This window comes from Eptesicus fuscus, chromosome 11 (genome assembly GCF_027574615.1).
Source record: "Eptesicus fuscus isolate TK198812 chromosome 11, DD_ASM_mEF_20220401, whole genome shotgun sequence".
NCBI lineage: Eukaryota > Metazoa > Chordata > Mammalia > Chiroptera > Vespertilionidae > Eptesicus > Eptesicus fuscus.
In genome coordinates this window covers 3,890,992-3,904,590 of record NC_072483.1, presented here as the reverse complement: position 1 = coordinate 3,904,590, position 13,599 = coordinate 3,890,992, and the positions used below count along the sequence as shown (strand labels likewise).

Sequence of the window (13,599 nt, the reverse complement as noted above, 5' to 3'; positions counted from 1 at the left end):
CCCCCAACTGCCCTCCCCTGCAGGCCTGGTTGCCCCCAACTGCCCTCCCCTGCTGGCCTTGTCCTCCCCAACACCCCTGGTGGCCTGGTCCCCCCCAACTGCCCTCCCTTGCAGTCCTGTTCCCTCCCAACTTGTGACAGCCATCTTGTGTCCACATGGGGGCAGCCATATTTGACCACATGGGGTGGCCATCTTGTGTGTTGGAGTGATGGTCAATTTGCTTATTACCTCTTTATTATATACTAGTAGCCCGTTTGCACGTAGATTCGTGCAATAGACCTTCATTCACCTGGCTGCCTGCACCAGTTTTCTGCCGGCACCGGGGACCCAGGCCTTGGCTGTGGCCACTGCCTTCTGCCTTCTTTCAGGGTCCGGACTTGGCCCCGGGCGGTGGCCTTGGGCTCGGCCGCACCCAGTGACCGATCGCAGGAGCCGACCCCCAGTGGTCTCCTGCGATCGGCGCAGGCACCCCGCTGGCGCACAAGGCCGGGAAAGCCTTGGGCGGCTTTCCCGGCCTTGGGCTCCGCCACACCCCAACGTCCCTGCAACGGTTTCCTGGTGGGCGTGGTTGATGGGCGTGGCTTGGTTGGTGGGCGTGGCTTGGTCGTAGCGAAGGTGCGGTCAATTTGCATATTTGTCTATTATAAGGTAAGATAGGATTTTATCTGTAAAATGGGATGACATCAAATGACAAGGTTGTTTGAAAATCAGAGATGAAGTAAATGAAATGCCATGACTGCTGCTTGAATACTCAGTAAATGGGTAGTGCAATTCATATTTTGCTATCATGTATATATATATAAAACCCTAATATGCAAATAGACCTAATGGCGGAACAACTGAACAATCAGTTGCTATGACGTGCACTGACCACCAGAGGGCATGTGTGGAACATGGTGGGTATCAGCAGCAGGCGACAGAGCACAGAACATGGTGGGCATCAGCCACGGCAGGATGGTGGAGCAGGTGAGTGGTGGCACCAGGCCAAGGCGGGGTGTCGGTCGCTGTCATTGGGAGAAGCCTCTGGTGGTTACTGAAAATTCTTTGCTCCCACATACTGCGGTCCTGCCTAGTGCTTGCACTTGCTGCTGGCACTGGCCCCACGTGCATTCACTGCCCACCCTGGAGCCTCCACTCACACCTGCTGCCTGCGCCCAGTGCCAGCCCCAATCTCTCGGTGCCATCAGCAGGTGCCAATGGCTCCGGAGATGCGATCAGGGCCGGCAGCTACCTTTCACAACCACTGATGGCGCCGGCCCCAATTACACCTGCTGCTGGCACCGGCCCCAATCACTCTACGCCATCAGCACGTGGGAGCAGCATGGTGGGAGGGCTTCCGGCAGACAGGGGACTGGGAGCTGTGACAGGAGGGGCCGGGTAGGGGCACGGAGGATGGTCCAAGACCCACCCCTGTGCCCACCACAGCCTCGCAGCCCACAGTTCCTTTCAAGGTGCACGAATTCATGCACTGGGCCCCTAGTTAAATATCACACTTTAACTTTCAGCAACTTCTGGTTGGTGCCATTTAATGCCTCTCACATTGCAAACTTTCATAGATGTAGCAAGATCATAGTTATTGTCATTATCAAAGATAATTATATTCTTTTGGAAAAATAAGACATTTAGAATGTAATAATGCAATTTTTAAGTGTCTAGCAATATTTTTGTAGTGGACAATGACTTATTTTCATGAAGAATTAATAGCAAGTTTCAGAGTTTGTTTTCAACACAGTCAAAATAAATAGGCATACTACAACTTGGCTTAAAAAATGTATAATAGGAAGAAAGAGATTACAATTTATTTAAAGAGGTCTTTTAAGTAAAAGCAAAAAGTTATAGCTCATTCAGTGATTTTTGTCAGAATGATTAGAGATTGAGGAAGATCATTTTTAGTTGATAAACAAAAGTTAGGTGTAAAATTTACTAGACAAATGCTTTTCCAGGAAATCCCATTGCTCAGAATTTACTCACTGTAACCCCACCCCACAATGCAGAACTCTTGGTGTTATTTTCTAGTTTAGAAAGGAGTCATCCCATGTGTATAAGTCCAGGAAGTATTTGCCAATAACAGTATCTGAGAATGGAGAAACTTCAGATGTTTTTCTTTTCTTTTCTTTTCTTTTCTTTTCTTTTCTTTTCTTTTCTTTTCTTTTCTTTTTTCTTTTCTTTTCTTTTATTTTCTTTCCTTTTTTATTTTTTTTCTTTTTATTTCATTTTCTTTTCTTTCTTTCTTTCTTTCTTTTTCTTTCTTTCTTTCTTCTTTCTTTCTTTCTTTCTTTCTTTCTTTCTTTCTTTCTTTCTTTCTTTCTTTCAAAATGTCCTTGCTGTATTACTGAATGGCATTTAATATTTTTATTTGTCAGAAAATCTGATTAATGGATTTCAAAATCTAGATCTTGGTGTTCTAGCAGCTTTTTATTGGATGAAAATGAGAACTAGATTCAGCATGAGTCTATGAATTACCAGTGTGCAACTTTATATTTACAGGATTGGATGGAATTCAATTAGATTTTGGGGGAAAGTGTGCATGAATAAACTATATATCCAATTTAATCTTGATGAGGCTTTTCATATGGTGGATTTTAATTATTTCAGCTTACCATTTTTGAATGATTTGCATAACTCCATAATGACATTTATTCTGCTATCAAAGAGAAAATAAAGCAAGCCCAAACCAGATGTGTTTTGAAGGAAACAGAGGACGATGATAACATCGCTTAATAATGTATTATAACTGAGAAGAAAATTAAAGACTTTGGTACATTTGGTTTGTTTCACAAACACATTTCCCGCCTTGGACTGATTTAAGGATGCAGGTTATTTGGCTCAGGAGTTGCAATCAAGGCATACAATTACTTTTGTGTGTGTGTGCCCATGTGGGTTAATTCTATACAGCACTACCTGGTGGGGACATTGATAAAAGCATTATACATATTTTCTTTGGGGGCAATTTCCATAGACATGTTTGGTGCTCTTTTTAAATATATATATATATATATATATATATATTTCAGAGAGGAAAGAAGAGGGAGAGAGAGAGATAGAAATGTCAGTTGTGAGAGAGAAACATTGATCAGTTGCCTCCTGAATGCCCCCTATTGGGCAATGTGCCCTGACCAAGAATTGAACCAGGACCTCCTGGTTCATAGGTCAACACTCCACCATAGAGCCACACCAGGCAGGCTATTTTTGATTCTCTTGATGTATAATCAAAAACTTGGGGACTTCATTACTGATGTACTTCTAACCCTTTTGCTTTAGAATTTAATATGTGGACTGAAGGAGTCAAACAATTTCGAGTGTATATATTCAACAAACATTTTGAAGACCTACCAGGTGCCAGGTTCCATGACAGCTGCACTAGCTATATTATCATGACGAACAAAACATGTTCCCTGCCCTTAAAATGTTCCCAGATGGAGATGGTGAGGCAGACACCAAATCCAATAAATATGTAATAATTATGAATTAGCTAAGGGAAGCTAGAACAGAAATAAATCGAGTCTGTCTGCCTGGAACTCAGCAGGACTAAGAATTTTGAATCCAGAACTGATGAGCAAGAGTTCACCAGTTATGGGAGTAAAGGAGAAAATACCAGGGGAAGGCAAAGGCCCAAAGTTGTGTGTGTACCATGTGATGAGGAATATGTGGACCTTTCCAGTCTATAGTGATTGTTGTGTGCCTTGGATGCATACAGACAACAAGAAGATAAAGAGTAAATGTGTCAATGTTGTCTGGACTTTAGGTTAGTAAGGAAGATTTCAGTGCAGAAGGCAAAATATTAATCATCTAAAATAATTTCCCCATTTATATTTAGGTTTAAAAATACTATAGATATTACTGTTATGGTACAGGAATATAAGATATGACAATAATTTTACATTTATTTAATTTTATTTTGTATTTTTACACTATAACCACCATTTTCACACGGTTTGAAGTGTACAGCACAGCATCGTTAACAATAGGCACAGTGTTGTGTAGCAGAGCTAGAGCTCATTTATCTTGCATAACTGAAGCCTAGTGCCCATTGATTAGCATGCCTCCTGCTCCATTACCCCCCCTCCAAGCTCCTGGTGACCACCATTCCTCTGTTTGATTGTATGGTTTTCCTATTCTATATACTTCACAGGAGTGAGACCATGCGGTGCTTGCCTTTCTGTGACTCATTTATTTTACTTACCATAATGTCTTCAAGGATTGTGCATGTTATCACATATTGCAAATTTTCCACTTTTTAGTGCTGAATAATAATATTTCATTGCATATACAGATTTCATTTTCTTAGTCCATTTCTTAGTCCATGGGCTTTTAGGTTATTTCTACATCTTAGCTATTGTGAATAGTGACACAATGTACATGGGTGTGCTAACATTGCTTTATAATTCTGACTTCTATTCCTTTAGGTAAATACCCAGACATTTGATTGTTAGATCATATGGAAGTTCTATTTTTAGTTTTTGGAGAAATCTCTATACTGTTTTCCCAAAAGTCTGCACCATTTTACATTTCAACTAACATTGTATAATACTTCCAATTTCTCTATATCCTTACCAACAACTATCTATACCAGTGGTCAGCAAACTGAGGCTCGTGAGCCACATGCGGCTCTTTGGCCCTTTGAGTGTGGCTTTTCCACAAAATACCATGGCCTGGGCGAGTCTATTTTGAAGAAGTGGCGTTAGAAGAAGTTTAAGTTTAAAAAACTTGGCTCTCAAAAGAAATTTCAATCATTGCACTGTTGATATTTGGCTCTGTTGACTAGTGAGTTTGCCGACCACTGATCTATACTAATAATAGAGGGACATACAAATTGTCTGGGATGCTGTCACAGTAACAGTAATGACCGAACAGCAGGCTGCATGGGGCAACAAGGCCAGTAGGAGAGTTAGTGAGGGGTGACCAAATGACTGAACAGCAGGCTGCATGGGGCAACCAGGCCGGCAGGGGGTTAGTGAGGGATGACCAAGTAACTGAACAGCAAGCTACATGGGATGACCAGGCTGGAAAGGGGGGACAGTTAGGTGCAATCAGGCCAGCAGGCAGAGGAGGTTAGGGGTGATCAGGCTGGCAGGGAGGTGAGCAGTTAGGAGCCAGCAGTCCTAGATTGTAAGAGGGATGTCCTCACTGCCAGTTTAGGCCCAATCCTGGCAGTCAGGCGTCCCCCAAGGGGTCCCGGATTGGAGAGGGTGCAGGCTGGCTGAGGGGACCCCCCCCCATGCACAAATTTCATGTACCGGGTCTCTAGTTTTTTTAATAATAAGCACACTAACAAATTAAAGTGATATCATTGTGGTTTTGATTTGAATTTTTCTGATAATTAGTGACATTGAATATCTTTTTATATACCTGTTGGTCATTTACTTGTCTTCTATAGAGAAATAAATATTCAAGTCATTAGTCTATTTTTTTAAAGTGGGTTATTAGATTTTTTGCTATTGAGTTATAAGAGATACTTAATACCTTGGAGATTAACCCTTTATCAGATATATGGTTTACAAATATTTTATTCCATTCTATAGATAGCCTTATAACTTTGTCAATTGTATCATTTTCTATCAAAAGTTTTCAATTTTATTAAACTCTACTTGTCTATTTTTGCTTTTTTTACTGTGTTTTTTTTGTCATATCCATGAAAGCTTTTCCAAAGCAATGTCATAAAGCTGTTCCCATATATTTTCTTTCAGAAGTTTTAGAGTAATTTTTACCCTAGGAGTCTAACATTTATGTCTTTAATTTATTTTGAGTTGATTTTTTTTTTTTTGGTGTACAGTGTGAAATAAGGGTTCAATATAATTCTTTGCCTGTGGCTATCTAGTTTACTCAACAGTATTTATTGAAGAGACTATCTTTTCCCCATTGTGTACTCTTGGCACCATGTAGAAGATTAGTTGGCTGTATATGCATAGATTTATTTCTGGGCTCTCAATTTTGTACCATTGGTCTCTGTGTCTGACATTATGCCAGAATCTTACTGTCTGAGTTACTGTAGTTTTAAAACATATTTTAAAATCAGGAGGTGTGATACCTTCAGATTTGTTCTTTCTCAAGTTAATTTATCTATTCAGCGTTCTTTGGGTTCTGTCTGAATTTTAGATTTTTGGAAGGAAGGAAATAATAAAAATGAGAACAGAACTAAAAATAATATACAATAGAAAAAAATCAGTGAAAATGAATTTGACAACCCAGCTGGTGTTGCTCAGTGATTGAGCTTCTTTGATCCATGAACCAGTAGGTCATGGTTGGATTCTCAGTCAGGGCACATGCCCAGGTTGCTGGCCCGATCCCCAGTATGGGGCATGCAGGAGGCAACTAATCAATGATTCTCATCAGTGATGTTTCTATTTCTTCTCTCTCTCTCTCTCTTCCTCTCTCTAAAATCTATAAGAAATATTTTTTAAAAGGAACTTGACAAACCCTTAGCTAAACTGAGAAAAATAGGAGTGAAGATTCAAATAAATACAATCCCATCTAATCAAGATGAAATATGCTAATTGACCCTCATGCCATTGCAAAGATGGTGGCACCCACAGCCAATAACAAGGGAATATGTTAATTGATTTCCCTGTCCTCAAAGATGGTGGTGCCCACAGCTAATAAGGAGGGAATATGCTAAATGACTGCCCTGCCCTCAAAGATGGTGGTGCCCACAGCTAATAAGGAGGGAATATGCTAAATGACTGCCCTGCCCTTAAAGATGGCAGTGCCCACAGCCACAAGATGGCAGCATCCAGTCCCCTAAGCCCCCCAGCTGCCCAGGGCGGGCCTGAGGCACAGACAAGCCTCAGATGGCAGCTGTCCAGCCACCCAGAGCCACCCAAAGCTCAGGTAACCAGGGCCAGCCGACACTTGCGCTGCCGGCAGTGGCAGCAGCAGAGGTGTGATGGGGCATCGCCTTCCCCTGATCACTGGGCCACCTCCCACCCCTGAGGGCTCCTGGACTGTGAGAGGGGGCAGGCCGGGCTGAGGGACCCCCTCCAGTGCATGCATTTTCATGCACTGGGCCTCTAGTCAGAAATAAAAGAGAAGACATTAAAGCTAATGCCACAAAAATTAAAAAGATTATGAGACTGTTATGAATAATTATATATCAATTGGATAACCTAAAATAAATTGATAATTTTCTAGAAATATACAACCTACCAAGATACTATCTAATAAAATAGTGATATGCAAATTGACCGCACCTTTGCTACACCCAAGCCATGCCCACCAGCCAAAGCCACGCTCACCAGCCAATCAGGGAGAGCATGCAAATTACCCAACAAAGATGGTGGTTAATTTGAATACACTGGGGGAGGGAGGAGTGAAAGACTGAAGACAACTAGAAGGAAGAGGGAGGAAAAGCGGAAAGCAAGGTGGCTGCCAGAGGGAAAGCCCTGGTGGGGTGGGGCGGGGAGGTGAGTAGTGGGGTAGAGGGGGGTGGAGTGGGGCGGGCGGCAGCAGCCCACGGGTGCAGGCGTGGTGGCCGCAACGGCGGCGGCAGCGGCAGTGCACGCGGCCACAGTGGCCGCTTGCAGGATTCTTCCTGCAAATGGGCTACTAGTTAAATCATATAGCAGCAAAAAGTTTAAACAGACATATAACTAGTAAGGAGATTGAATCAGTAATCTACAATCTCTCCATAAAGAAAAGCCCATGACTAGATGGCTTCAGTGGTGAATTCCACCAAACATTTAAATAATTAACACCAATTCTCAAATTCTCCTAGGAATTTGAAGAGTAGAAAATACTTGTAAACTCATGTTTTGAGGCCAGTGTTACCCTGGTACTAAAGCCAAGAGCTTTACAAAGACATTAAAAAAAAAAAAACTATAGGTCAACATGACTAATAAATATAGATTTTTAAAAAACTTCTCAGCAGCCGAAACCGGTTTGGCTCAGTGGATAGAACATTGGTCTGCGGACTGAAAGGTCCCAGGTTTGATTCTGGTCAAGGGCATGTACATTGGTTGTGGACACATCCCCGGTGGGGGGTGTGCTGGAGGCAGCTGGTCAATGTTTCTCTCTCATTGATGCTTCTAGCTCTCTATCCCTCTTCCTTCCTTTCTGTGAAAAATCAATAAAATATATTTAAAAAAACAAAACAAAACTTCTCAGCAAAACACTAGCAAACTGAATTCAAGAGCACATTAAAAGGATCATACACCATGACCAAGTAACATTTATCTCTGGGATGCAAACTGGTTCAACATTAAAAAAATAATTTGTGTGATACATTATATTAATAGAATAAAGGTTATACTTATGTAATCACCTAAATAGATTAAAGAAAGCATTTGGCAAAAAGTAAACATCCATCTATGATAAAATTCTCAACAAACTGAGAATTAAAGGAATTACCTCAACATAATAAAGGTACATATGAAAGCCCACAGTAAAATCTGAGGGATAGCAGTTTGCCCCTTTAGAAATATGTATTTTTTGGTCTATTCATTGTTTTAAACTGGTTATTTTCAAGAAACAAAGACTCAGGGAGAACCTTTCACCTTCCCCCTAACTGTGGAAAAGAATTTAGATGGAGGACCTTCTCCAGGAAGCCTTCATCATGGAAAGCTATACTTTCATATGAACTATGGACAGTGCATGATGGACAGTAGGAACCTCATGAGGCTTATTTGATCAAAGTCCTCTCTGTGCCCAATTGTTGAAGATGACCCAGAAAATATTCGTTTACCAAACACTTGCTTTTCCATCTCTATGTGAATCACCTTTCTCCCCTTTGATATCCTCGACTACTATCCTTTACCCTTTTCCTTAGCCCAAGATGGCAAATAAGCCTTAACTGCTGGATTTGTCCTTGGGCTCCATATTCTTATGAAACCTTTGTATGTACATATATAATTAAATTTGGTCATTTTCTCCTGTTAACCTATCTCATATCAATTTAATTCTTAGGCTATCTAGAAGAACTAAGAAGAAATATAAAGGAATTGGCCCAATAATTTAAAGGTCTATCTCAGCTCTTAGCAGAATTTTATATAAGTACTAGAGGCCCAGTGCACGAATTCGTGCATGGGTGGGGACTGGCTGGTCTGGCCCCAATTGGGGTGGATCGGGGCTGGGTCTGTCAGGAGGAGGAGATGGTGGGAGTTTGGCTGGCCAGCCCACCCTGATTGGGCCTGATCAGAGCAGGACCTGCTGGGGGGAGGGGCCTTGGGCAATTGGCCAGCGGGCCCTGCCCCCAATTTGGGGTGGGGTGGCCAATCAGGGGATCAGTAGCCCAGGAAGGGACCCTGGGAGGTTGGCCAGCCAGCCCCACCCCCCAATCTGTGGTGGAGCTGGCTGGGGGGAGGGGCTGAAGGTTGTTGGCCAGCTGGCCCCGCCCCCTATTGGGGTAGAGGGGATGATCAGTGGTGGAGCCGGCCAGAGGTAGGAGCTGTGGGCCAATTGGTGTGGGTGGGCTGATCGGGGGTGGGGCTGGCCAGGGCGGAGGGGCTGCAGGAGGTTGGATGGCTGGCCACACCCTTGATGGGGCCAATTCACTAGAGGCAGTGGGCATCATAGCGACCTGTGGTTCCAAGCTTTACGGTGTTCCAGTCACTAGCTTTTCATATATATAGATGACTCCAGATATATTTTTAAAGGATTTAGTGGGACCCATCTTAACGGATATGTTTAACAGGGGGCGGGGGTGGGGAGGAAGTAGCTAAATGGAGGCCATGGGCCTGTCCTCGTGCTGTGGGGGTGTGACTCTATACACATAAATTAGCCGAGGGCTGGTCACTTAGACAGGCCAGATGGAAAAGAGGGAGAGGGACCAGCTGAGGGGTGTAGGATGTGACCTACCATCTCAACTCTTCCATTGAGTGACTGCAAGCAATTGGTTGGCCTGTCAATGGCCTTTAATGCTCCACCTGTAAAAGAGTCTAGTAATGTGCATGTTTGCAAGGCTTCCTAAGTGAAACATCGCACCTTCAAGGACTTTCAAAAACACCAGCAGTTACTGGAGTGCTAAATACACAACAGATGTTTGATGTAAACTAGTTATAAAAAAAAGATGGCATTTTCTCTAGGCAATCCCAACATTTGCTAGAGTAAGAGGACTACCAGTCATTTACTTTTGAAACACTGAAGTTGTATGTTCATTTTGGAAAATAATCTCATAATATGTACTTGTAGGCTTGAAAACATCACTAAACTTTGACCCAGCAATCTCAATTTTGAGGATCAATTCTAAGGAAATAACACTCAAAAGCTATCCATGGCAAAGTTGTATTTACTCCCGCATCCCATCCTCACCCCCAAAATTTAAAAGGCAGAAAAAGTAGATGTAGTAGATGGATTAATTACATGAGGATATGATGAAGTAGCCTATGATAATCATTAATAATATTCTCAGAGATGTTAGAAATGCCTTTGTATTGTGAAGAAGAAAACCAAAATACATCATATAACAGTATACATGAACAGTTCTGTAAAATATATGAACATAAAATCATAAACTATTTGTCTTTCAGTGATGGAGTTGTTCTAGGTTATTGAACTTTTACATTATTTATAATTATGTATTATTTTATGACTGAAAAATATTTTCAAACAAATCTGAAATGATTGATTGTCACTAGTTTCAAAAAAAGAAGAAAAAAAAAAGCCAAATGATGGAATAGTGATCACTGAGAAAATTGTAACTCATATCACTTTCTTGTCCCATTTATAAACATGGCATGGGGCTACTATATTTAACACACTATGAATAAACATTATTTTTACTTTTATTTTGAGCTATGTCTTTTCAACAAAAATAGCCATGGCAAGATTAATATTCAGAAGAAAAGACAGAGCACATTAAGATGGAAGCCACAGGATGTCAGTCGTAAGTGATGTTTTTTTTTGGAAGAGTGAAAGAACTGAAAGAGAAAGTGAGCTGAGCATCCCAAACAAGAGCCTGGTCTGTTTAAAAAATCTGCAAGGAACACAGTATGAATTCAGAAATTAGAAAAGGAGTGAGACAAAATGGCTGCATTAAACACAAACCCAGGTGCTATTTTTGTCAGTTCCTTACATCAAGTATTTTGATAATGTGGGTGCCAGGTTGTAGTTTGAAGCATGGTGTCCTTGTCATTTTTGCACTTGAAGGAGGTTTCCCTAATTTCACCCTCACTAACCTGTGCCAGATTTTTATAAAGTAGAAAGTGAAAGAAAACTATTAAAAAGTCTACAACTGACATTCTCAATATATCAAGAAGATGTGCTAATTGTGGTGACTTCTTAAGGATATCTGGGACTCAGTCACTTTATTCCAATAAACCTCATCTGCAATGTACAAAATCTGAACCATCCACAGGACTCAAGCTGGTGTAGTGCTTGGAGGTTACAGGTTGCATCCATCCTTCTAACCCCTTCCCAGGTAAGACTGAGAGGGAATGAGGTTTAGTGGTTTGGAATCCTTGCATTCAATATCCAAAACTAGTTCTGCCAGTTAACACTACTTAATGTGGAAGAGTTGCTCTACCTCCCTTTGTCTGCCAGGATTACATAAGATAACCCATGAAAGTGCATCTGACACAGAATAGCTACTCAGTACATAGATACTCCCCTGGTTATACATAAAAGTACTTTAAAAATCAGGTCGGAATTGTGCTTTCCCCATCTTAATTTGGTAGGAAAAAGGAAGCTGCATTCCAGGAGAAGAGACCCTGTTGCTGGGAGAGAAGCGAGGAGGCATTTATAATGGTTCATATACCAGAGGGGCTAATGTTTACAGAGTGCCTTTGGGAAGGCATCGGAAGGAAGCCCAAGCTGAGGACCAAATTGGTCAGGTGTCAAGCAGGAATAAAGAGAGCAGACTGATTGCAGAGACCCAGACTTCCAATATTGGAGGAGCATGTATCTTTGAGATCGTAAATCTAGGAAATAATATTGAGGGACCTTGAGAGACAGAGATCAACTTACACTCAACTTCTTGACAAGAATCAGACAGGTATGATATTCACACTTGCTGCTAAAACTTCTCAAGTGAAAACGATGCTGCAGGATGACAAGAAGGTTAAGGACATGTCTCCTAGTAAAATCTCTCCACTGAATGAACTGACACAGGCAGAGGTCATTACAACTGCTGAGTTCAATAAACTATCTTAAGCCTCAAGACAGGCCCTTCAAATAAAAAGGGAGGTGGGGGGAAGTTGAGGATGACAACCTAAATATAAGCATCGACTTTAAATTGTTATTAAATAAGCAAGAAACCTGCTAATTTTTGAGAGAATTTTATTGCTAAGAAACTGGAAGCTTGAGCTAAATTATAAATTCCTTGAGACTCAAGGCCTTTCAGCTTTCTCCAAGAGCTGTACAGCTCCCAAGGAAAAGGAGAATCTCAACACTAACAAGATATATCCCAGAAGGATCACGGGAAAGCAAGGACACTCTGGAGGGCAGACCCAGGGCCTTCCTTCCTCCTATGGGAGTTCTGGTTTCTATGTGTCTGGTTTCTGTGTGCCAGCTGACTGCCTCTTCCTTTCCCTTCCTGAATGGACCAGGGTCTGATTGCAGCTACTTTATCTCTACACTGTATTATCAGTGCAGCACAGGTGGTGCCCATGATTTTTCTTTTCGGTTCATAGACCTCTAGTCTAAGACAAGTTTTGTTTGGAACCGTTGTATAAAACTATAGCACATCACCCTGAGATCCTAGACTTTGAGCTTCATGTCCTGGATTCATGAGATGTTGGGTTGTTTCCCTTGTTGAAGATTGAATGTATTATATATGCGTGTAGGGTAAATAATGAAGAAATGCTCTGTGATCAGAAGAGTGGATTGTGGCAAAGGCAGTGGCGACTCCCCGAATTGCATGCATTACCCCACATTCCCAGACCCCCTCTAAATAGGAAGGCCAAGTGACTTGTTCTGACTACCACAACTGTGGGAGGAAATAACAGGTTTCCCTTCTGGACTGAGGCACAAAAACAGACATACAACTGTCCAGCTGCCTCTCTCTCCTATTGTATAGACTGGAGGGTGAGAGTTTTGATGTTTAGGGGACAGTGGATCATTCATTAGTCTGAACTCCTTTTCCCTTTAAAACCTGCAATAGACCTATAACAAAGGCAAGAAATAAACTTTTGGGATTCTTTTTATAGCATAAACTTATCCCATCCTGAGTATTACAGATTATCTGGGACAATTTAAGTATTAAGAGATAGAGGGTGTTATGCACTGGCTTGGATCTGTGGCAGGCCCGCCCCACTGGTCTCTCACAGTGCCCCAGGCCAGAGCAAACTGTGGCCTTGAACCATTGTCTAGCCTCTGCCCATTGGCAGGCACGGAAGTGGGTTGCAGAGTGGGGAAAAAACACACGTTTATTTTCAGAGACGTTTTCTATTGCTGCTGTTTTCTAGACAAGAGCACACTCAAATGATTATTAAGTGAAACAGCTCAGAACACGTCCAGCCAGGCATGAAGGTCAAATGGATTTCAAGGTGATGTGCAGTTGTCTTTACGTTGGTTCTAGACATAGATTATCTTGTTCGAAAGGCCAGTGAGGCAGAAAAACAAGTCACATGCGCCACTCTTATTTCAACTACAACAGTGGAATTAGGAGTAGAAAACCTGTAAGGAATGATATAAACATTTCTACTAGAGCTTTCATGTATTCATATTATA

At 41.9% G+C, this 13,599-nt stretch overlaps 1 pseudogene; it reads left to right on the top strand.

Moving 5' to 3' along the window:
- Positions 1-13,149: 13,149 nt before the first annotated feature.
- LOC114228184 (small nucleolar RNA SNORA42/SNORA80 family) lies at positions 13,150-13,279 on the top strand (annotated as a pseudogene).
- The last annotated feature ends 320 nt before the right edge of the window (positions 13,280-13,599 follow it).